The 25,129-nt window shown below is 34.4% G+C and overlaps 1 non-coding gene across 1 annotated transcript; it reads right to left on the bottom strand.

Moving 5' to 3' along the window:
- Positions 1 to 12,443: 12,443 nt before the first annotated feature.
- LOC123849173 (small nucleolar RNA SNORD74) lies at positions 12,444 to 12,496 on the bottom strand. The gene has a single exon (XR_006791999.1). It is a non-coding gene; the product is annotated as a small nucleolar RNA SNORD74 (small nucleolar RNA).
- Positions 12,497 to 25,129: the final 12,633 nt, after the last annotated feature.

The raw sequence follows: 25,129 nt of genomic DNA, 5'->3' as shown, positions 1-25,129 counted from the left end.
GTTGCAAGGCTTCCTGTCACTAAGAAAACAAAACCTTTCGGGTGCCTGGGTGGCTCAGTTGGTTAAGCGACTGCCTTCAGCTCAGGTCATGATCCTGGAGTCCCTGGATCAAGTCCCGCATCGGGCTCCCTGCTCCGCGGGGAGCCTGCTTCTCCCTCTGACCCTCCCCCCTCTCATGTGCTCTCTGTCTCTCTCATTCTCTCTGTCTCAGACAAATAAATAAAATCTTAAAAAAAAAAAAAAAAGAAAACAAAACCTTTCTCTCCCCCATGCCACAGGCAACCCCATAGCTTCTCCCAGCATGTTTGGCTGTGGCTATCAGAGGGGACCTGCCTCAGGAAATTTCAATTTAGACCCATGTTTAGGATTGAGGGGCATGGTGGCAGGTCCCCTTTCCCTCAGCCTTCATTGACATATTTACTTTTAATTTGTTTTTAAAGACTGAAACTACCTTTGTAATAGTTTTTTAAAAAGATGTTTCGTGTATGTAAGTGTATGGTTTGTGTAAATGTGTCTGTGTTTCTGAGGATTTGCGTGTACCTGACTTCCCCATGATGTGAGTGCAGCTAGCTCATACCAGCTCAAGACAACCACTAATAAAATTTTCAAAAATATTTGCAAGCCTTTTGATTGGTAGTTTGAAATCAGCCATCTTGGAGGTGTTTACCTCATATTAAAAAATATACTATGGAACAGAAGAGTTTACAAATCAGGTTTTTATCTCCCTGGAGAGTCCCTGTGCACTAATTTTGCACATTATTTTTACAGGGAACAAATCTTACATTGACATGTTTGTGGTCATATATATAGAGAGTGGCAAGGAAACTAACCACTGAATTACCCTTTCTAGACATGGGTCAGTGGTTTCATCTGGGATAATGATTTAACTTATCTATAAGATTCTAAGTCATTGGCTTCTTTTTTTTTTTCCCCCTTCAAAATTAGTTCATACCAGGAGCAGTGAGTAAAACCAGTGTCTGGATCTTGGTTTCTGATAACATTCTCCGGTAAAAGGAATGGAGGATCCTTGGAGAAACGGCTTATTGTAGGGCTAAGACAAGGAATATACAAAATGAGCCTGAGATTGTGCCAGAAAGTGTTAAGGAAACAAAGGGCACATTAAAGGAGCATAGTTGTCGCCTGACCGGGCTACCTGTAGTCAAAGCAGAAGGAGTTTGAACAAAAAAATGAGTAACACAGAACTGGATCATAACCAAATGCTTAAAATAAATATCTGCGAGTCCATACTCATGTAAATAATTTACTGAATCTAAAAGGAGGAAAAATAAATATTTCATACAAAAGATTTCCAAATAATTTATGTAGTTACTCTCATCTCAAGGAGGTGGAGCGTCCTTAAGTGTGGGCTGCTCATAGCGACTTCCATTCAAATAGTACACTATGGAAAGAGGGTAAAGGTAACTTTACAATGAAGACAAATGAGAAACACCACTTCACTGAGTTCACCAAGTTTAGCATTACTAGCAGTACGTAAAATGTATAATATATGGTATGATGAAATGTGATGAAATGATACGTGATGAAATGGCATTTTGCCTCTGTGGTCTTCCTTTCCCCACAAAATCACCAGTCTAACAATGAGAAAAACATAAGGCAAACCAAAATTGAAGGACATTCTACAAAACATCCCTAGCTAATACTTTGCAAATAACAATTTGAGATCATCAGGAATGAAGGTGGCCTGAGAAACTCTTACAGTCTGGAGAAGCCTATGGAATCATGACAACTAAATATATCTCAGATGAGATTCTGAAACAGAAAAAGGACATTAGGTAAAAACTAACGATGTCTGAATAAAATGTGGACTTTACTTACTACAGTGTATCAGTATTGTACAGTTAGTCAGAACACATATACTGATGCAAGAAGTTAATAATAGGGAAAACTGGGTGAGGGGCATATGGGAACTACATGTATTAATTTTACAATTTTCTGTTACTCTAAACTATTGTAAAATAAAAAGTTATTTTTGAAAAATCAGTATACGGTTTATCATCATATTAAAATCTTTAGCTCTAAAGTCTTTAAATGGGGCCATCCCATTCTTTACTGAAAAAAGAATCAAAATGATATGTTAGTAGCTTATATATATATATATGTTAGTAGCTTATTGAGAGAACAGCAGAGTTTTCTAAGACCTGGTCAAGGAATTGAAAAATTCAACCAAGAAACGAAGCGTTGTAGTGAGTATATAGAAACAAAGTAAGTAGCAGTAAAATCAATGGCATATTGTTTGAATCTTTACATGAAAGTCAAAATAAACTATTTAAACATTCCATTTTGGAGGGGGCGCCTGGGTGGCTCAGTCAGTTCAGTGTCTGGCTCTTGATTTGGGCTCAGGCCATGATTTCGGGGTCCTAGGATTGAGCCCTGCATTGGACTCCCCGCTCAGCGGGGAGTCTGCTTCTCTTCCTCTCACTGTCCCTCTGCCCCTCCCCCTGCTCACGCTCTCTCTCTCTCTCTCTAAAATAAATAAAGAAATGTTAAAAAAAAAAAAGAAATGTTCTATTTTTTTATCCACTTTAAACATCCAACACTCGGTTATTTCATGTTAATTTAAGGCATGTTTTGTATTATCCAACAATACTTACTTCATCCTCCCTTAATACATTCATATTTGGCTAGATAGTTGCTCATTAACAAACCCATTTAAAAACCAGTTTCCTCAGAGCAGTTCTTAGGAAAAAGTCCATGACAGAAACAGGTTGAAGCTATCAGTAAAAAAGAAATTTGAAGAATGACAGCTATTCAATTTTATTTATTTAAAATTTCTTCAACATATTGGAAAAGAAAAATTGAGAGTAGACTTCTTAAAAAGATAATTGTTCTAATATTTTTTAAGTATTATGGTAGTTTTTATACCTTTAACGTGTATTAGACTTGAAAGCTAGATTTTCACCTCTGTGGTTATTTATAAAATAAGAAGGAAAACACTAAAAATAAGTCATGCAAAATGAACTGTTAAATTTTGATTAAATGGGGGCGCCTGGGTGGCTCAGTCGGTTAAGCGTCTGCCTTCAGCTCAGGTCATGATCCCAGGGTCCTAGGATCGAGTCCCGCATCAGGCTCCCTGCTCTGTGGGGAGCCTGCTTCTCCCTCTCTTCCCCACTTGTGCTCTCTATCTCACTATCTCTGTCTCTCTCAAATAAATAAAATCTAAAAAAAAAAAATTTTGATTAAATGGAAGGTTGGCTCATATATATATGGATATGTTGCCATAATTCCTTGATAGGTAGCCAACTGAATTTTTGCAATTCAAAAGACTGAAGGAGATTATTAAAATTAAAGCTAATTTTTCTGAAGTAGGAAATTTAGTTGAGTTTCTATTTATGTTACAGTAGTAAAAACAAATTCAGAATAATTTATAAATGAAAAATATGTAGTTATTTGTATATCAGTTATACCTCAATAAGGCTATTAATTTTTTAATAATTACTTTTAAAAAGAAAAAAGACATTTAAACAAGAAAAATTTTCAAATGATATCTAATGAGTTGATAATTGCAAATTTTCCTTAACCTGAAAATTCAAAAGGGAGTCATTTACATTGTGATAGATGTTGCTCAGATCTCTGTTTCTAAATGAGGTTCCTTTGATGATCTGAAATAGGAAACAGGACATAAGATGCCCTAATCACTGCAACTTGAGATTACAAAGAAGGAACACTGAATATTCGTTTCAGATCCATACTTCTCCAGAAACTGCAAGCCTCAATCAGTCGATAGGAGTAGGATATTAATAAATGAATTAATAGTGCTTGGTGAAAATGGAACTCAATGAGATTGGCAGTTTAAATGGGTTTAATTTAGACTCAAGTCAATTGTCACAGGGTAGAGAAAGGGTATATTTGTGACAAACAAAAAGACTAAGTATCATTATCCTATAATAGCCGGAAGTGTTCAGGAAAGACCTTTTTCTTTCTTATTGCAAACTAGTATACCAATTAGAATATTAACACAATGGCTCATGTTTCAAAACGTTTTTACTTGATATTATATATTCTAGAGCACATGTAACAAAGTTCTGATTATTTTATGTAGTCATATCTAAACAGTTTGACAATTACTCATAACTTTTATTATGTATTATAATGATTGCTAAATATTTACTTCAGATGACCTTGGCAATAAATTCATTCATCTCTCTCAACGAAATTGAGAACACTCTGGTTGGTAGAAGGATAGCATGGGATAATCTCATAAAATACCTTTATTTTTCTAGATTCCATATTTAAAGTGAAAAAAGGTTACAGGTGGCACGATTGCTTCTGAACAAAAAGATACCAAACACTAATGTCTTTTTCCTATGAAGGGAATGCCAGACAAAAATAAAATTTAGAAGTAATATAAATAATATTTCCTGAGATTGACCAAGTTCTTCTTAGAATTGTAGAAAGTCAGAATTATACGAGAAAAATTTTCAGTCTGCTTCTACATGCCCCCTGAAGTTCCAAAAAAAAAAAAAAAAAGTGAAGGCAATTTTAAAACTAATTCTCAGTATAAATATACATTTCTTTTTACTCAGTGTATCAGACAGTTCTGATCTGATTTGATAATATCTGGTTGAATTTAAAAAATAACTGGTGGAATTAGAAAGGGTCAACTTTAGAAATGAGAATATGCTAAATGCAATATTTTGTGCAAAAATGCACTGAGATCTCCAAGCCACTAAGAGTGGAAAGCTATGGCAATAATATTTCCAGTCATCTCTATTGTCATGGGATTCCTCAATCATTCTTTTTTAAGAAATAATAATTTTATATCATATAATTACACATTAATTGAATCATCCATTAAAAATGGACAACAATGATCTATCCTTCCAAGCACATAGGATGAACAGAAATTCAGAATTTTTTTTTTTTTTAAGGGATCCTGGCATCTAGTGATCTCATTCACAAATGAAGTATGTGACACTTAGAGAAGTCAGACTTGTGTCCCTGGTAATCTATTTAGGGCAGATTACAAATGCTTGCAAATTGTGCTTATATAAATTGCCTCTCTATTTGTTGCTAGTTATTTACTTGGACAATCTAGCTGTGAAAGCAAGGGATACCAGCTAATGTCCACATTGGAGTTCCCTCTATTGAGAGTATCACACATACGGCATGATCATAATGATCATAATGACACTCGTATATATTTTCATGGCGAAGTTAATTAATTTCTACCTTGGGAAGTATCCTTTTACATTAGGTTACATAACATCTGCCCCCTTAATATTTTTCGTTAACCATCGTTTCTTTCTCTTTTATTTCAGTGTTTCATTCCATTTATATATAAACAAAACAACTCTGATGATGAAGAATAATAGTTTTAATGCTGGGAAGGAAAACAATGTATTTGTAAATGTATTTTTATATCCCAGTTTAATTTCAATAATTCTATAATTATTGCAAATCCAAAAGTTCTATACCTTCTCTTCCTGTAGCAACTTAACATATGTTTTCCTATTACCAAAACTCACAAGAGCTAGATAGATGATAAATAGATGGATATTTGATATATTTGAATACATTATAGACACTCTTATTTTTTATTAAAAAAATTATGAAGGAAAATGAGGAATTGAGTTTACTTAGAAATATAAATTAGTTAATTTAATGAATACAGGGAAGAGTGTCCAGGTCAAGAAAACCTTGAGAAGAAACTGAAAAACAATGTGAAGAGACTCTAAATCTTTAAAAGTTTTTATATTCTTCCAACAGCTGGAGAGAAATAGCCATGAGAATAATCAGAGTCCAGCAAGATAGGACCTTATGTTCAGAAAATATTAAACTAGAAATGGTATATCTCAGTGGTTGAGGGCACAGACGTTGGAAACAAACTACCTGAGGTTGACATCCTGTTCTGCTGCTTGCTGCTGTGATATTTGGTGTTTTATTTAACATATCATGTCTTAATTTCCTCGTCTATAAAATGAAATAAATACGCTATCTTTTAAGGTTCTAGTGAAAAAAAAAATAGTCAATTAATGTAATATGCCAAACACTGCTCAGCACATCATAAGTCCTCAAAAGAATTAGATGTTTTTATTTTTCATCACTTCTGTTAATTTTCTTGAAAACAAAACACATGCAAGTAAAGTAATAACTAGAGGCAAAGCAATTATTGAGGAGGTATTTCCTCCTTTTTATATTGAATCTTTTCTTTTTTTTCTGTAGCAGTTTTTAATCTCAATTATCAGTCTTCAGATATTTTTAACATGATGGAAAGATTACCAGATAAAGCACTGACTTTTCCTTTTAAAATCACCATATGTTTTAATAATAAAATTATCTTTTCTAAGTAAAAACTACATTTTCATGACATTTTGCAACTAACATTCTAGAAGAGAAGTAGATTGCATCAATTAGATGCAAAAACATAAGACTTGAAAAGCAGAATGAAGGCAAAGATGACCACATATAAGAATGTGTAATGGGTAGACCCCACATTCTATTGTCTGATTACCAGCTTTATAGGTGTCAGAGGCTGTTTGAACAGTGAGAGCCCAGAAAAGCAGCAGTGGCTGCACTATTTATTGACCTTTCTGTTATGGAGTCACTGGTGTGAATTTGAGACCAACAGTCCAGACACAGTTCCATGTGATTTTCTAAGTATTTAATTACTTATCTTAAATCTCTTTTGGCTAGAAATACCTAATGTAATTTCTGATTTTTTTTATCAATCTTGAATGATATCGTGCTTGAGAGCATCAATAACTGCAGCATGTAACCACCAGAAACAGAATGGCCATAACCACTGTAATGAAGAGCAGGGTCAACTCTGTAATCAAAAAGGTTTGAACTATAGTTTCTTTGGTAGGGCACAATTTATCATGGTACACCTAGAGCCAGAATAGATGAGCAACCTAAAAACAGTCCTACTGGACCTGTGATAAAAAATAATAGATACATAATTATATAGATGTATGATGATATTAGATGATAGATGATGATGATGAAAGATAGATGATAGATAGATAGATAGATAAATAGATAGATAGATGATAGATGATAAATGATAGAGAGAGACCATAGATGATATAGATAGATGATAGATAGATATAGATGATAGATAGATACATAGATAGATGATAGATAGATAGATAGATAGATAGATAGATAGATAGATAGATAGATAGATAGATAGACAAGACAGATAGATGGATGATAGATATAAAACCCTCTAGTTCTGGAGAAAGGGAATACTCAGTTACAGGATTTTGGCTTATGGACTTTGAATTGATACGCATTTCTGGTATCACAGAAAGTCACTGCGATTTGTCACTCAGATGGTAAGCAGAAGGACGCAGATTATGGCTTGAGCAATACCTCAAAAAGATCTATCTGGTGCTTATTCTATACATGCAAGTGTGAATTAACCACAATGGAACTTGGCACAATATCCACATTGGCTTCTGGTGATAAGAAAGCTTTGGTGAAGCCCTTTCCTTCTTTACTGAAATAGCAATAAACATATGATACCGTATCAATTATGGATTTCAAAAACTAATGCCACTATAAGGGACTTAGAATGTTGAGGACTGGTTATTCCTACCACTTCCCTGTTTTTAGCTTCTTTGGCTTATGTAGAAAAAACATGAATCTTGGAGAATATAAGAGGATTATTATAAACATAACTGGTATTAGCTCTAATGGCAGATAGTTTCCTAATATAATCTCTTTACTTGAACAAATCAACACAGATCCTGTCATCTTTTATAAGCTTTCAGGCTAATGTTTTATATTCTATCCCAGGCACCCACAAATACTATAAACAACTTGTTTTCAATTGACAGTAACAGCAACATTTCTTTCCGGCTTACTTCAGCTTTCTGTCATAATTTAGTCTACAGAATTATTAAGTACCTCTCATTTTGGGACCGTTATCAAGAACCTGCAGGCTGACTAAACCTGCAACACCAGGTAGCTGTTATCAGGGCTAACCTGATAATATATAGATAGAGCAGGTGATGGGATTAAAAACAAAACAAAACAAAACATGGTGAAGCTTCTGGAATGCAGTGCTCTGGGACATGCCGAAATACTATCTAAAATCAAATAGCAATTGCTGAATTGTTGTACTCTCTAGCTCTAAGTAAGTGGTACAACAGTTGGTCAACCTTCTTGAATTTCAGAGGAACCAAATATCTCAGGTTGGCATGTGTCTCCGATACATTTTAAAGAAATCTTTAAACATACAAATTTTTTTTTTAAGATTTTACTTATCTGAGAGAGAGAGAGAACACAAGCAGGGTAAGGGGCAGAAGGACAAGCAGACTCCCTGTTGAGTGTGGATCCTGATGTGGGACTCAATCCTAGGACCCTGAGATCATGACCTGAGCTGATGTTAGAAGCTTAACTGACTGAGCCACCCATGTACCCTAAAGCCACAAATTTTGAATAAGGTTCAGGACAAGAAAAGACTTTTCAGTTGATCCAAACTTCAGTGCAAGCCCTGCCACTCAAGCCAAATGACCCAACAAATCCAGATTCCCCTTTCCTATTTCCCTATTATTTTACATAAAGTGTATATTTCTACAAACATTACAGTTCAGTCTTTTAGTTTAGGATATCAGTGTGGAACAGAATTAGAAGAGAAATGAACATCATCACCAAAAGTTGTGTATAGTGATTGCTGTGGAAAAGAGAATGTGGCCACATATATAGCTAGCATCCTAAAGTTATTAAAATAGAGTTAATTAAAGGAGGATAGATGAGGAAATATCAAAATACACACAATCCTCTTACCTTTCATTATTCTTCAGAGAGATGTGCTAAGCTGCATATAAACAAGATTCTGGGGGTGCCTGGGTGGCTCAGTCATTAAGTGTCTGCCTTTGGCTCAGGTCATGATCCCAGGGTCCTGGGATCGAGCCCCGCATCGGGGTCCCTGCTCCACGGGAAGCCTGCTTCTCCCTCTCCCACTCCCCCTGCTTGCATTCTCTCTTTCACTGTGTCTCTCTCTGTCAAATAAATAAATAAAATCTTAAAAAAAAAAACAAAAAACAAGATTCTGGTAAACCAGGACCTCTCCCTTGTACTGCTCTACATATTTATAAAAACAGAAAGCAGGGAATGTCTATTTGACTGTCTTCAAGAAGCTTCCCCCAAAGTTAGATGAGAACCCAAGATTTGAGTGCAAACATCCATTTTTTGGAGGTGATAAAAGGAAATACTTATACAAAAGATGGCTAATAAAGTGTGTGTCTTATAAGTAGTTTTCATCTGTGGATATTGACCCATAATTTCCTATTGGTTAAGAGGGGCTTCTGGGGTCATTAATTCCTTGGCATTTCTAGCACAACACAGGCATAGGCTGAGCATCCGAATGTTTTCAGCAATAATGAATCAGTGTTTGCAATAGGAAACAATCGAGTTGGCCCATACTATGTGACAAGGCATATATAGATGGAGCCACCCATAAGTTCTTCTGTGCTCTGGTCGGCTCCTTCTACAACTTGGATCCACTCATTATGCTAAGTTACTAATTATCCACTGTAAGAGCTGGCCACAACTTCTAGAATAATAATTACAATAGTAATAAAGGGCCACAAGGCCATTATGGCAGTTTATTATCTCATGAGTCCACTCGCCATCAGAGGGATGATTTGATCTCTGCTGGTGGCTTTAGCTGTGGCAGTAAGTAGAATAACCTTGGTGAGAGGGAGCTCACATTATTTAGCCCGTGCATACCCTTCATACCAAACACTGTGAGTACTCTGTTCATAGGTCTGTTAGGCAAACACAGTAGTGACCAAGGATGGAGACTGGTTAGTATCTATATATTATAAATACAGTGTTTCAGTATCTCTTCTGCAGAAGATGCTGCTCTCAGGATATGTGACACAAAAATTCACCCACTTGTGCTGATTCCCATGGACTCATCCACTAGCCTTTTTCTAAGATTCTCTTGTCAACTATTACAACCTTTCTTCATCAAGGAGCAAACAAAATAGTCAAGGTATTCACATTTGTTCATGAGTCTATGTACAACCTTGTTTTTAACCACTTCTTCTTCCATACAAAGAAGATGACTTAGGTGTACTGCTTGAAATTCTGTGTATTATTTTTCTTAGCCTCTTTTCAGTGTGAGACTATCATTGGCAGCACCCATTTTTTGTCTTATCATAATATATAGAAATAACCCAATCTTGAACCTGGCCTAATCTCTTTTCCTGGTCATGAAGAAAAGCTAATGATGCCATAGGTGTGAGCTGAAGGAGAGGTGTTGATGCAACTGGGGCAGTTGACATGACATCTGGGACATTTGACTATATCCTTTACCTACTGATAATACAGCTTTCAAAAATATATATTCTGACTTAACATGTCACTGACATTAATATAGTCTTATTTCTAGACTCTAGCTTCTTCCCTTTTCTTCCTATAACTTTTTTTTTTCAAAACAATAAAAAGAGTAACTTAAGAGAAAAAAAATATATAGCAAGGTACTATACTGCCTACACGTCTCCAAATTATTTCCATTACATTGAAACTAAATCCAAGTTCTTTAACAGGCCTACATTATGCCCCCTCATCTGGCTCCTGATTCTCTGATCCATTTTCTACCTCCCTTCTTCTCAATAACTACTATATAAACCTATAAATTTATTTGCTTGTGATATTTGCTGGGGGGGATGTGTGTTATTTATTGATTGGATTAAAACTTAAAGTTGACTAGACTATTTTATTAGCTATTTTATGACTAACAGCACTGGAGCAGTTCTGAAAATATAGTATGATAATTTAAAAACATCTAAAAATGAAAAGAATTTGTAGTTTGCACACAAGGGTACTATTGTATAAATTTACTCATGTGCCCATTTTGGACATTTCTGAGCATAACTGTTTTCTCATACTTGAAAACCTCAGAGCTTTAACACACAGCCCTAATTAGAGAATTATTTTAATTCCTGAAATACTTTTTATAATTCAGTAGAGTGCCTATGATTTTATATCACCTAATACCATTTAAAATAGATACCATACTATATATAACCAGTAAATATTGAATAGTAAACTTGAAGAATTTAGAAAATGCCTAAGTTAGAACTCTTAGAGCAATGCGAATTCCATCATTTATCACGTAACCAATCAGATATATTTAAGAACAAATAAACACTACAATTACTGTTCAATATAGCAAATAAAAAAACAAAATTATGAAACCTTAATTTTTAAAGTATGTGGTTATAAAGAGTTGATTTTATATTTTAGTACTGAAATTATTTTAAAGCAACTTTTGGAGACTTGAAGATTTATGGAATGCCAAGTCTTGAGTAAAAGAGACAAAAAATGAATTTGCTAAACTGGGAAAAGAAGTAATTAGTTCTTTCTTGGTATGTTGGAAAGTCTTAGACAGTTGAAATAATTAAGAAGGATCCTCAAAAATATTTCAAAAGGTTATTTTTGAATTAATGTATCTGACACTAATATATAATTGTCAGTGATGCAATGCATAATACCAAATTGTCAAAAAAATAATAAAATCTAATGAGATAATCTAATAAATCCAATGAGAACAGTGTCTTATTAGATAAGAAATCTCTTTTCCCTGAAACAAATAATACAGTGTATGTTAATAAACAAACAAACAAAACAAAACAAAACAAAACTATCTCCTTTTACCAAAGAGTCCAGATGGTTTTTTTTTTTTTTTTTTTGAAATATCTTGCACTTCTGTGAGAAGGGGTAGTAGGTAAAAGATGTTTCATCATATAAATTAGTGAAGAATCTTTTTGGCAATATCACACCAGATGTGTATTTGAGTTGTGATGGTAGCTACCAGCTGTGCTTCCCCCAACCCAGCAGAAATCATGCACATGTGACATCTATGGATAATAAGGAGTGAAAAGAACCAGCAAAAAGACTTCTTATAGGTATTATTAGAAAGATCCCCTCTTTCTTTTCCTTGGAGGATGTGGTGCCTCTGATAAAGTATGTGAGTTTTTAAAATAAGCAAAGCATAATTATTGACGGGAATGGCCAGCAATCCCTGCACCGATGGATGAAAGATGAGTCCAGACTTTGCAGTGAAAGGGAGGAGAAGGCAAGGGGGTCAAAGCTCAGAGATGAAGACCCTTTGCTCTTCTTTACTCCCACTTTTATTGGTCCTTCAAGAGAATCACAAATCCTTATCACTGTTTCTCAAGCACGTGATGTGTGACAAGGGGTCTTACTGGAACTAGGAGGATCTGTTTACCGCAAAGATAGGATATGCTAATCTGCGTGTTCTACAGTTCTGCTAATCATAGCCTAAGGGACAATGCATACATCTCTTAGAACACAGGGTGGTTTTTCGGGCTAAGAGAGCTTGGGGAAGGCAACTCCCTGGCGGCATTCCAATAGCAGAGTGGTTACGCCTGCCTGGACATTCCAAAGGCCTACACCCTCCTCTGAAAACTTCCCTGCCCCCAGCGGCCTATGTTACAGTATAGCAAACCAGTCTCAGATGTCCCTACCAACACAAGCTTCATCACAGGCACATTTTAGCAAACCAGATACTATGGCTGATTTCATGCTCTACATTAAACCCAACAAATTATAATGATTTTGAACCTAGGTTGTAAAATACAAAGCTCATTATCAATTTCAATAGATCAGGTTTCTTTCTAGTGATCCATTTTTGTTCTATTATATATGTAATGTAAAATGCTGAATAGTTTTTAACATACTTAAAGGGTTGTTTTGAAATTGGATTCCTCAGGGTATCTCTCAGGAAGGGGCAGTCTAGACATCTAAAACTAAGACAGATGGAGAGCCTGGATAATCATGATTAGAAGAAACACATTCAAAGCAGTAGAATACTGGGACAGAGATAATTAACACTGGCCTTGAACACAAGTCCCAAATTAAGAAAAACATTGCAAGTTGATTTACAACTTGCTTCTCACATGAGCAACTCAAAGAAATATATTCCATGTTGAACGAATGCATGGATTTTTTTAAACAAAACAAAGGTTTAAGATTCACACTGTTTTTTAAACTAGTCACCATAAGCATATTTTAATACAAGAGACTAAGACACATGGAGGAGGGGTGCCTGGGTGGCTCAGTCGTTGGGCGTCCGCCTTCGGCTCGCGTCATGATCCCAGAATCCTGGGATCAAGCCCTGCCTAGGGTTCCCTCCTCAGCGGGGAACCTGCTTCTCCCTCTCCCACTCCCCCTGCTTGTGTTCCCTCTCTTGCTGTGTCTCTTTCTGTCAAATAAATAAATAAAATCCTTAAAAATAAAAATAAATTAAAAATAAATTTAAAAAAAGATACATGGAGGAAAGTAAGAAAAAGAAGCCTTAAATGTATTGTTTGTGATTAAATCTGAAGACGTATCGCCCAAAAAGTTTCTGTCAAAAACGGAGCTGGAGTTGATTAATATAAAAATATTTGGGCCTAGGAGCACATTTATAACACCATGTTCACAAAACACTAATAAAAGCCCATACATAGATCTGTATTAATTAAATAAAACAATAAAAAAAAAAAGTCTCATGGGAAAATTCTTTTTTTACCGCAAAGTTATCAAAACATGATTCATATACAACATTTAAACTTTACACTTCTAATATTTATAAATAATAAAATAGATTTTGAAATGAGATTTTTTTTTTTTTTTTTTGAGAGGGAGAGAATCTTAAGCAGGCTCCACTCCCAGGGCAGAGCCAATGTGGAGCTAGCTCTTAAATCTCTGATTGAGATCGTGACCTGAGCTGAAATCAAGAGTCAGATGCTGAACCAACTAAGCCACCCAGACACCCCTGAAATGAGAATTAAACACGAGATACAAGTAATTATTTGCATTTCGTTATACATTAGAAAATGACAAATGCTCTCATTTATTATTTAATATAGAGTTTTTGTTTTTATTATCTGCTCAATTTTCAGAATTGTCTAGAAGGTATTTATTTTGATGTTACATCAAATATATTTCTATATTTTATTTTGTTTGTAGTATAATGAAAAAACTCCATTTCTAATAGATATAGCAATAGAAAAATATTTTTTACTACAGATTTTGCAATATTTAGGAAATATTAGGCTAAACTTATAAAAAAATATTTTTTCCAATACTTGCAAAGTACTTCATCCTCTTTAAAAAAAATAATATACTTTACTTTATTAGCAATTTTAGGTTCACAGAAAAATTAACCAGATAGTACAGAGATCAGCTATAACCGTTCTCATGCATTGTCCCTTATTTTTAACATCTTCTTATATAACTGTGGTATATTTGTTTCAATTAAAGAATCAATACTGATACATTATTATTATTTTTTAAAGATTTTATTTATTTATTTGAGAGAGAGAGCACGAACAAGGGGAGGGGCAGAGGGAGAGGGACAAGCAGACCCCCTGCTGAGTGAGTACCTGATGTGGGGCTCAATCCCAGCAACCTAAGATCATGACCTGAGCCAAAGTCATATGCTTAACCAACTGAGCCACCCAGGTACCCCCAATACTGATACATTATTTTAACTAAAGTCCATAATTTATGTTAGGGTTTGCTCTTTGTGTTATACAGTTCCATGGGTTTTGACAAATGCATAACATCATGCATGTTAAAGATGTTTTAACATCATTACAGTATCATCCTTTATAGCTTTAGCACCCTAAAAATCCCATGCAGTTCACTTACTCGCTTCACCCTCTTTCATGTCCTGTGGAGGGGGGGTGGATGATCTTTTTACTGTCTACATAGTTCTGCCCTTTCTAGAGTGTCCTATAACTGGAAATACACAGTGTGTAGTGTAGCCTTTTCAGAGTAGCTTCCTTTCCTTAGCTATGTGCATTTTAGGCAATGTCATTTGGTGACTTGACAGCTCATTTCTTTTCCTGCTGAATAACACTCCACTGTACAGAAGTACCAAAATTTGTTTATGTATTCACCTATTGAGGGGTATCTTAATTGCTTCCATTATTTGACAGTTATGGATAAAGCTGCTATAAACACTCATGTGCAGAATCTTTTTTGTATCCAATTCTTCAACTCATTTGTGTATTGCTGGATTACATGCTAACACTATGTTCAGCTTTGTCAAAGCTGCCGAACTGTCTTCCAAAGTGGCTACATCATTTCACATTCCCACCAGGAATGGATGAGATTTCTTATTGCTCCATATCCTTTCCATATTTGGTATTGTTAGTAATTTGGATTGGATATGTAGTAGTCTTTCAATGTTGTTTTAATCTGTAATTTTTTAATAGCATATGAGGTTAAGCATTTTTTCATATGCTTATCAGCCATCTGTATATTTTTTAAGATCTATTCAGATCTGTTTTCCTTTTTTATTTTTTTTCCTTTAGAGAGGAGTGGGGAGGGTGGGTAGTGAGGAGGGGCAGAGGGAGAGAGAGAATCCCAAATAGGTTCCACACCCATCATGGAGCCTGACACAGAGCTTGATCTCACAACCCTGAGCTCATGACCTGAGAAAAAAATCGAGTCAGACACTCAACCAACTGAGCGACCCAGGTGCCCCTATTTTCCATTTTTTAATTCTTTTTTTTTGTTTTCTCCTTCTTGAGTTTAAAGAGTTCTTTGTATATTTAGAATACCTGTCCTTTATCAGATATGTGTTTTATAAATACTTTCTCCCAGATAATAGTATGTCTTTTTATTATCTGATAATAAATATCTGATAAAAATATCTTGCTGAGAATTCCAAGTTATTTTATTCTTTCATAGATAATGCTTTTGGTGTTGTATCTAAAAATTAATTGCCAATCTTAAACTCACCTCAGTTTCCTTCTGTGATATCTTCTAGAATGTTTATAGTTTGACATTTTACTTTTAGGTCTATAATCCATTTTGAGATCCATTGTGAAAAGTGTCTATAATGGTTTTATCATGTCAATGTAAAATTTTTTCCAGCATCATTTGTTGACTAGATTTTCATTTCCCCATTGAATTATCTTTACCAAAGATCAGTTGACTATATTTGTATGGGTCCTTTTCTTGGCTCTCTATTGTGTTCCATTGATCTATTATTTCATTAGCACTACACTGTCTTTATTATAACTTTATAGTAAAACATGAAGAACGTTAGTGTCAGTTTGACCTTGTGGTGGCTATTCTGGGCCTTTCCATATAAATTTTAGACACAGTTTCGAAAATCCACAAAATAATTTGCTGGGATTTCGATTGGGATTGCTTTGAATTTATACTTAAACTTGGGAAAAAAACAGTATTAAGTTGTTAAGTTGTTCTATTCATAAGCATGGAATATCTCTTCATTTATAATCTCTTTAATTTTTATCAGTTTTATAGTTTTCCTCATATATCCTGTATGTGTTTTGTTAAATATATATATATAAGTCTTTCCTATTTGTTAGTGATAATGAAAGTGGCATTATGTTTGAAATTTCAAATCCATATTTTTCATTGCTGCTACAGTGGAAATCAATTGACTTTTATATGTTAACTTGGTTTTACAATGTTATGTAATAGTTCCAGGAGTTGTGTGTGTGTGTGTGTGTGTGTGTGTGTGAATTCTTTGGAATTTCTTCATAAGTAATTGTGTCATCTGCCAACAAAGACAATTTTATATTTTTCTCTCAATCAATATACATTTAATTTCTTTTTCTTGTCATATTGCACTAGCTAGGAATTTTAGTATGAAGTTGACTTCTTCTCAATTTTAGGGTAAAATTGTTTAGTTTCCAACTATGAAGCATGATGTGAGCTGCAAGTTTTTGTAGATGTTCTTTATCAAGATGAAGTTTCTCTTTATTCCTAGTTTACTGAGAGTTTTTATCATGAATGGATGTTGAATTTTATCAAATAATTTTTCTGCATCTATTGATATAATCATATTGTTTTTCTATTTTATACTTTTGATGTAATGGATTGAATTAAGTGATTTTGAATGTTGAATCAGTCTTGTATATCTGGAATAAATTCTACTTGGTTGTGATAGATAATTACTTTTATACATAATTAGATTCTATTTGCTAGTATTTTGTTGACAATATTTGCATCTATATTCATGAGAAATATTAATTTGTATATTATTTTCTTGCAATACCTTTTTCTAGTTTTGATATTAGAATAATTCTGACTTCATAGATGAGCAAGGGATTCATCTGTTTCAATTTCTGGATGAGATTGAATGGACTTGATCTAAATTCTTTAAATTTTTTGGTAGATCAACAGTGAATCTATCTGGGCCTGGTGATTTCATTTTGGAAGGCTATTAATTATTGATTCAATTTCTTTAACAGATATTCAGATTATCTGCTTATCCTTGTGTGAGTTTGTAAGATCAGTCTTTCAAGGAATTGGTTCTTTTCATCTAATTTATCAAATTTATGGGCATGGAGTTGTTCATATTCCTTTATTAGTTTTTTAATGTCCATAGGAAAAGTGGAGATGACCTTTTTTCACTTCTGATATTAGTAATTTGGGTCTTCTCTCTTTTTTTTTTCTCTTAGCTTGATTAGAAGTTTATCAAAAACTTTTCAGGGCGCCCGGGTGGCTCAGTTGGTTAAGCGACTGCCTTCGGCTCAGGTCATGATCCTGGAGTCCCTGGATCGAGTCCCGCATCGGGCTCCCTGCTCGGCAGGGAGCCTGCTTCTCCCTCGGACCCTCCCCCCTCTCATGTGCTCTCTGTCTCTCTCATTCTCTCTGTCTCAAATAAATAAATAAAATCTTTAAAAAAAAAAAAACTTTTCAAAAACCAGCTTTTTGATTCATTGATCTTCTCTACTGTTTGCCTGTTTCAATTTTATTAGTTTCCATTGTAATTTTTATTATTTCTTTTTTTCTGCTTGCTTTAGGTTTATATTACTCTTCTTTCTCTAGTTTCCTAGGGTAGACACTTAAACTACTGATTTTAGATCTTTCTTCTCTTGTAATATATGCATTATATACTATAAATCTCCATTAACACTGCTGTCACTACATCCCACAAACTTGGGCAATTACATTAGCATTTTCATTTAGAGCAAAAAATATATATTTTTTCAATTTATTTTGAGACTTCTTTGATTCAAATGTTATTTAAAAGTGTGTTGTTTAATTTTGAAATATTTGGCAATTTTCCAGTCATTTTTCTTGTTATTGATTTCTAGTTTGGTTCCATTGTGGTCTGAGAGTATATGCTGTATGATTTCTATTCTCTTACATTTGCTAAGGTATGTTTTATGGCTTAGAATCTGATCTTTCATAATGAATATTCCATATGATCTTGAAAAAAATATGAATTCTCCTATTGTTGGATATTTAATGGCTGCCAGTTAGATCCAATCGATCGATGGTGGTGTTCAGTTCAGCCCTATCCTTTCCAATATTCTGCCAGTTGGATCTTTCAATTACTGAAAGAGGGGTGTCTAAGTCTCCAGTTCTATTGGGTGATTTGTCTATTTCTCCTTGACACTCTAGTTTTTGCCTGGTGTATTTTTATACTCTGTTGTTAGATGCATAGATTTTAAGGACTTTTTTTTTTTTTTTTTTTTACAGAATTGACTCCTTTATAATAATGTAATGCTCCTCTTTATGTTCCGAAGTCTCCTTTATCTGAAATCAATAAAGCGATGCCAGTATTCTTTTGATTATTATTAACATGGAATATCTTTCTCCAACCCTATCCTTTTAATCTATCTGTGTGTTTATATTTAAATTTGGTCTTATAGATGACATGTAGTAGTGTGTTAATTTTTACACATTTTTTTTGTCTTTCATTCTTTCTCTTCCTTCTCTAGTTTTAATTGAGAAATATTTTCATTCAGCTCTCTCTCCTCTCTTACTAATTCATTTATACCTCCTTTTTTGACTTTTTTTACTGGTTGTCTTGGTATTTGAAATGTACATTTACAACCAATCCAAGTCCATTTTACATAGCAGTATGTTGTTTCATAAATGTTGTAGGTATCTTATAACTGAATATTTTCTATTTCTCCATTCCATCCCTTATAACATTGCTGCCATTTTATTTATCTATTTGCTATAATCACCAACACATTCTTGTTACTATTATTTTGAACACTTATCTGTTAGATCATCTAGAAATTCAAAAAATGAAATATTTTATTTCTTTATTCCTTTTCTGATGCACTTCTTTTCTTATGTAGGTCTGAATTTCTCACACATATATATATGTGTGAAATTATATACATATATATAATTTCTCAAATATATATATATTTCTTTCTCTCTCTCTCTCTAGAGAACTTCTTTAACATTTTGCCAGGCAGTTCTGCTGGTGACAAATTCCCCCAGTGTTTAAGAAAGTACTTCTCCTTCGCTCTTGAAGGATAATTTTGTTTGATTCAGAATTCTGGGTTGGTGGTTTTTCCTTCACTACTTTAAATATTTCATTCCACTCTCTCTTGCTTGCTCAGTCTGTGAAGAATTCTGCCATTTCTTATTTTTGTTTCTCTATAGGTACTAATACTGTCACCCACCCATCCCCAGCTTCTTTCAAGAATTTTGTTTCTGTTTTCTGCAGTTTAAATATGATATACTTAGGTGAGGTGTTTTGTTTTTTGGTTTTTATTGTTGTTGTTTGTTTGTTTCACCTTGTTTTATAACTTATCCTGTTTGGTGTTTTCTGGAGCTTCCTGGAACTATAGTTTGTTGTCTGACATTAATGTTGGGAAATTCTTCAGCCATTATTACTTTAATTATTCTTTCTACTTCTTCTTCTTCCTTCCTTCCTACTTATCTTCCGTCCTTCATTTATTTTCCTAGTACTCCTATTACACATATGTTACACCTTTTGTGATTGTCTCACAGTTCTAGTATACCCTGTTTCATTTTTTTTCACTTTTTTAAATTTCAGTTTTGGAAATGTCTATTGACATATCATCAAGATCTCTGAATCTATCCTCTGTTTTCTAGTCTACTGATGAGCCCATCAAAGGCATTCTTTAGTACTTTTATTTCTAGCTTTCTTTTTATTCCTTCATTGGTTTTTCATCTCTCTCCTTAAATTATCAAGTTTTTCTTTCATTGTCCACTTTTACCATTAGAGATCTTAGCATATTAATTATATTTTAAACTCCTGGTATGACTATTCCAAAATTTCTCCATATCAGAATATGTTCTAGTGCTTGTTTTATCTCTTCAGGTTTTTTTTTTTTTTTTTCCCTTGCTTTTTATCATGCTGTGTAATTTTTGTTGATAGACAGGCAGGCACAACATACAGGATAAAAGGAATTGAAGTACAAAGTCCTTTAGTGTGAGGTTTTGTGTTTGGTGAGGAGCCAGGCTATGTTTAATGTTTGCTATAGTTGAAGCTGTCAGAAGCTTCAATGTCCCTAGTATTCGTGTTGTTTTTTTTTTCTCTGTTGTTGTTACTAGATTTTTTTTATAAACTCCTCTGAGTCAGAGTCTGTGTCTTCCGGTTTCCTCAGCTACAATTGACTGCTATCCTGAAGCTCTATAGTGGAGGTAGTATAATATTGAGGTAGGGAGGCACTCTATAATCTTTGATAACATGTCTTTTGTTGCTGTTATGTTCCTATGCCAGAGTCCCTGGGCTGTGACTTTCAGAAAAATTTCTTAGTCTTTTGTTTTCTCCACTTGCATGAGGCAGCAAGGCTAGAGTGGGCTAAAGTTGCCTAATTTCCCTTTCCACAGGTCAAATAAAACTTTGGTAAAGTAGTATAAAATTTTGTCACAAAGAGTATAGTGAAGAACAGAATGTTGTGGGTGTATTTCAAAATTGTTATTTTTACTCTTCCCCAGCTGGAAGCAGGATGGGATTTTCCTGAATCTTCATAGTGTAAACCTGGTAGGTCTCCTGGAATTAAAACTCAAGAAAGTGTAGGGCTCCAATAAGACTGGGTCTTGCATTTTTACTCTCAGGCTAGTTCACACTGAGCCTCCAGCAGCTCATCAATCATAGTTTAAATGTTCCCACAGTTACTGGCTCCAGAGGATTCTTCTCCTGGCTAGCTGTGATTCTCTGTATTTACCTGTATCTCTAGTTTTAGGGGGAGCAGTTTGCCCTGTGATCTCAGTTCTCTGGTGTGTCTAAGAAAAGTTGGTTTTTCATTCTACACTCTTCACAGGTCAGGAAGGGAACTGAAAGACACCTCATACTTTTTGCTGAAAATAAAGTACATAATTTTTCATCTTTATTGAAACTATTCTCATATATCACTTATTTGCTCCAGGCATAATTTGAGAACAACATTATTAAGATTTTCATTTAAAACTTTCTTTATCCTACCAAGAACACTGGAAAAAGTTGCATCGAATGCAATTTTATTATCTATGATTGAATGGATCATGGAATATTTCCCAAAATATCAAAATTATAAGATAAGTAATACAGCCAAATGATTTACCAAAAAGACTGATTTTTTTTTCATGAACATTGGTAAAGCATTTTTATGGTACTCAGAGTTTTAAAATGTTTTTATATATCTTAAACATTTATTGGGTTCAACTTTCAAAATTTTTTAGTTTTATTTTTTATTTTGAATATGATATTTTTCCAGTAATTTTTATTTTTATTTATTTATTTTTTTTAAAAAAAGATTTTATTTATTTGAGAGAGAGAGAATGAGAGACAGAGAGCATGAGAGGGAGGAGGGTCAGAAGGAGAAGCAGACTCCCTGCCAAACAGGGAGCCCAATGCGGGACTCGATCCCGGGACTCCAGGATCATGACCTGAGCCGAAGGCAGTCACTTAACCAACTGAGCCACCCAGGTGCCCCCTCCAGTAATTTTTAAAAGGTATTACTTCACATATACAGGAAAGTACTCAAAATGCTGTATCCTCACATTGTTCTTACAGACTTTTCAGCTATTTTTCTTGGGTTTGCAGCAATACATTATTTGATTTGATCATCTTATCTAAAAATGACATATGTTGCTTTATTTTATAATATAAAATACTATGTGCATTTACACTACATATTTATCTAATGCACACACAAATGTGCTTTAATTTTCACTGCATTTGGTAGTATGTCCAGAATGTTACATGAGTGTGGTGATAGTAGTTATCCATGCTTTGTTTGACTTTTATTAAGAGTCTTTCTAGTGCTTTACTACTGAAGATTTTTTTCACTTGACACCCTCCTCTTCCATACATCTGTCTCCTACCCTTCTCCTCTATCTCTCCTCCCCACTATCTGTCTATATCCAACTAGCTAGCTTTCATGTTAAGAAAGGATCTATCCATTTTAATCTAAATGGAACTTTAGAGTTTGTTAAATGCTTTCAGATTTTATAAAAACAAAACAATATTATCCTCTTCTTTCATCAATACAAATATGAAATCAGAAATATAAGTATCCATCTAATTGGATAAAATCAGCATTAATGTAAAAATGGTGATATATTTCCCATAGATATAAAAATGCATCATTCATACTCTGTTTTATAAATCATTTCCTTTATTCAGAAAAGCTAAGGATCAGAGTACTTACAACCCATGGAAGAAAAAAATTAGAGTCTGCCTCTGTCTAATGAGGTTGAGACAAACAATTAACTCTAAAATTGACTGTGGTCAATTATAAGTGGCAGAGTGCCTGTACTGTATTTTTCTCTCATCCAATGTAAAAGAATGATGTTTCTTCCCAATTATTTTATTACTGAGGCTGTTTTCAGTCATTTGAAATAAAAAACTTTGATATTGAAGTTATATTAATGCCAAAGAGTCCTGCTGTTCTGTTTGAAAGTTTTAAGAGTCATATTTTTGGGGATGAGAGTCTAGGAAAGATGTTACCATATAAAATATGGTATCTGCTATTGCTCGTTTAATTTATAAATAAAATCACTTGTCTTTTTGTTTGTTTGGTTTTCTTTCCCATCTTTGTTCTAAAAGAAGGTAAAATAACTCTCCGACATATCTTTGTATTTTGAGATGGCTATGATACTGTGCTTCTTTTTTTTTTCTTTGTCAAAAGTTTAAAAACAAAGCAATAAACAAGCTGAGAGTTTCTGAACCTAAAAATATGAGTTTGTTTTATAGTATATATAGTAAACATAAGAATGACTCAGAACTCAGGACTTGGACCAATTTGAATTTCCAACTACTCATTATCTATAAGTTATCTCATACAGTTTTGTGCCTTGAATGCGATTTGTAAATTGATGATCCTAAACTATCAAATCTGGTCCCGCTCTCTCTTCTGCATTCCAGAATTAGACATTCAGTTGCTTATTTGTCATCTCTGCATGGATATTTAATGACAATCTTACACTTATTTTGGCCAAACCAAAATGCTCAATCCACTATCCTATCACCAGCAGCAGTATAATGATCTTCTATCAGTATTATTCCATCATCCAACGAGTTACTCAGTTAAAAACCTCCAGAACTGTTCTCAATTTCAATCTTTACACAGTTTCTAATCAAAGCATGATACTGGACCACCATCACTTGGGAGCTTGTTTGATGAACACCAGGTGCCTCAAATCAAACCCTTTAGATAAATAATTTGGATTTTAACAGGATTCCCAGATAATTTATATAAATATTAAAGTTGGAGAAACACTGCCACAAAACAGAACCTACAGTCAATCTATAGTCATTATTATCACATCTGCATCTAAAATAAATGCAGAAAAGAATAATTTTTATTATCTCCCTTGTCACTACTCTAATTCTTCATCACCTCTGAGCTGATCTACCTCCTACTCCACTTTGTTCTCTCGTGGATCATTCTTGCCACAGCAGCCACAGTGTTCCTTTAGAATTAAAGATCAGCCCCTGTCGGTTCCTTGTCTTGCCACTGCATTTGAAGCTTGTTAGCCTGTTCCATAAGTATCTCTGCCTTTCTGCCTTTAGTGCCTACCACTCTAGTTTCATTCGCTCAATTACTGTATTCAGCTACAATAGCCTGTTCTGGAGACAAAGCCATATGGTATGCCATGCTCAAGTGTTCTATGTCTGTCAAGGTCCAGTAACATGTTAAGAGTTGTTTTTAAAAAGGTGTTTATAATCCTTCACTGCCAGTGGCATGACCCTGTCCTAGTACCCAGGGATCTGCTTTGTATTTTTCCCACTGGAATTTGCCATAAACTTCAAATGTATCTTTTTTCATCACTAAGATTACAATAACACAGTGTCTGGCAGATGAGCCCCAGGTTCAGGGCTGTTAGCACTGCAGCCTGGACCTGCTACTGAGCACTCTATTGCTCTAGGCTTCAATTGAGTTTGGCAGCCTTCATGTCTCCCAATATACGGGCCTGAACAGTATACCTATAGCAGACTGTGTTGATTCCAGAAGCAAAAGAAGTCTACCAGGTGCTTCTTTCTCTGTGGTTATGCAAGATACAGCAATTTATCATTTATTTGGAAGGAATATCCTTGTATATCCATTTTATTAAGTACCAACTTTTGAAAATTTCAGAGTTCATCTTCCAAGTTCTGGAGCACATGTGTTATCAAGACCTCCAGCATACTAGCCACTTATTGCTTGTATTGGCTAAATAGCATGATGTTGTTAATGTAATGGATCCGTATAATGTTCTGAGGGATGCCAAGATGGCCCACGTCTTTTGGGATTATGTTATTACAGAAGGCAGAAGAGTTGACAATCTTGTGGAAAAATCTATAAATGAATATTGTTGTCCATTCCCCATGAATATGAACTTTTTCTGATCCACTGTATGCTAATAGGCTAATAGGGAACAAAAAACATACTCACCATGTCAATGACTGATATGCCATATGCTGAGGTTTTATTAATCTGTTTTGGCAATAATAGCAGCTACTGTCATTCTCCAAGATCCAGTTAGTTTCTGCCAGAACCAGATTGGTGATAAACTGAGATATGACAGGGGCTGCTCCTCCCTGCATCCTTTACGTCTTTAATGATATCACTAGCCCCACCATCCTTCCAAGGATGTGATTTGATTTTTATTCATTCTCTTGGCTGCACAGGGAGGGGACAGAAGGAGGGCAGCCTCAGAACTTCCACTTAACCTCCCCCACTGTAATAGTACTTACTCTGTATGTTAAAGTTCACATCAGGATATATTCCAACTTTCAAATATGTACTTTTAAACATAGATGCCTATTATATACTCAGTGCTGTGGACTGAATTGTGTCTTCCCAAAATTCATATGTTGAAGTCTTAGACTCTAGTGTGACTCTATTTGAAGATAGAGTTGTTAAGAGGTAATTAGGGTTAAATGAGGTCATAGGGATGGATCCCTAATATTATAAGA

Source organism: Mirounga angustirostris, unplaced genomic scaffold, assembly GCF_029215605.1.
Source record: "Mirounga angustirostris isolate CCGP_5_RB_7025 unplaced genomic scaffold, mMirAng1.0.hap1 SCAF_2, whole genome shotgun sequence".
Lineage (NCBI taxonomy): Eukaryota > Metazoa > Chordata > Mammalia > Carnivora > Phocidae > Mirounga > Mirounga angustirostris.
Note: the sequence above shows the minus strand (reverse complement) of the source record. Positions and strands in the feature narration are given on the sequence as shown.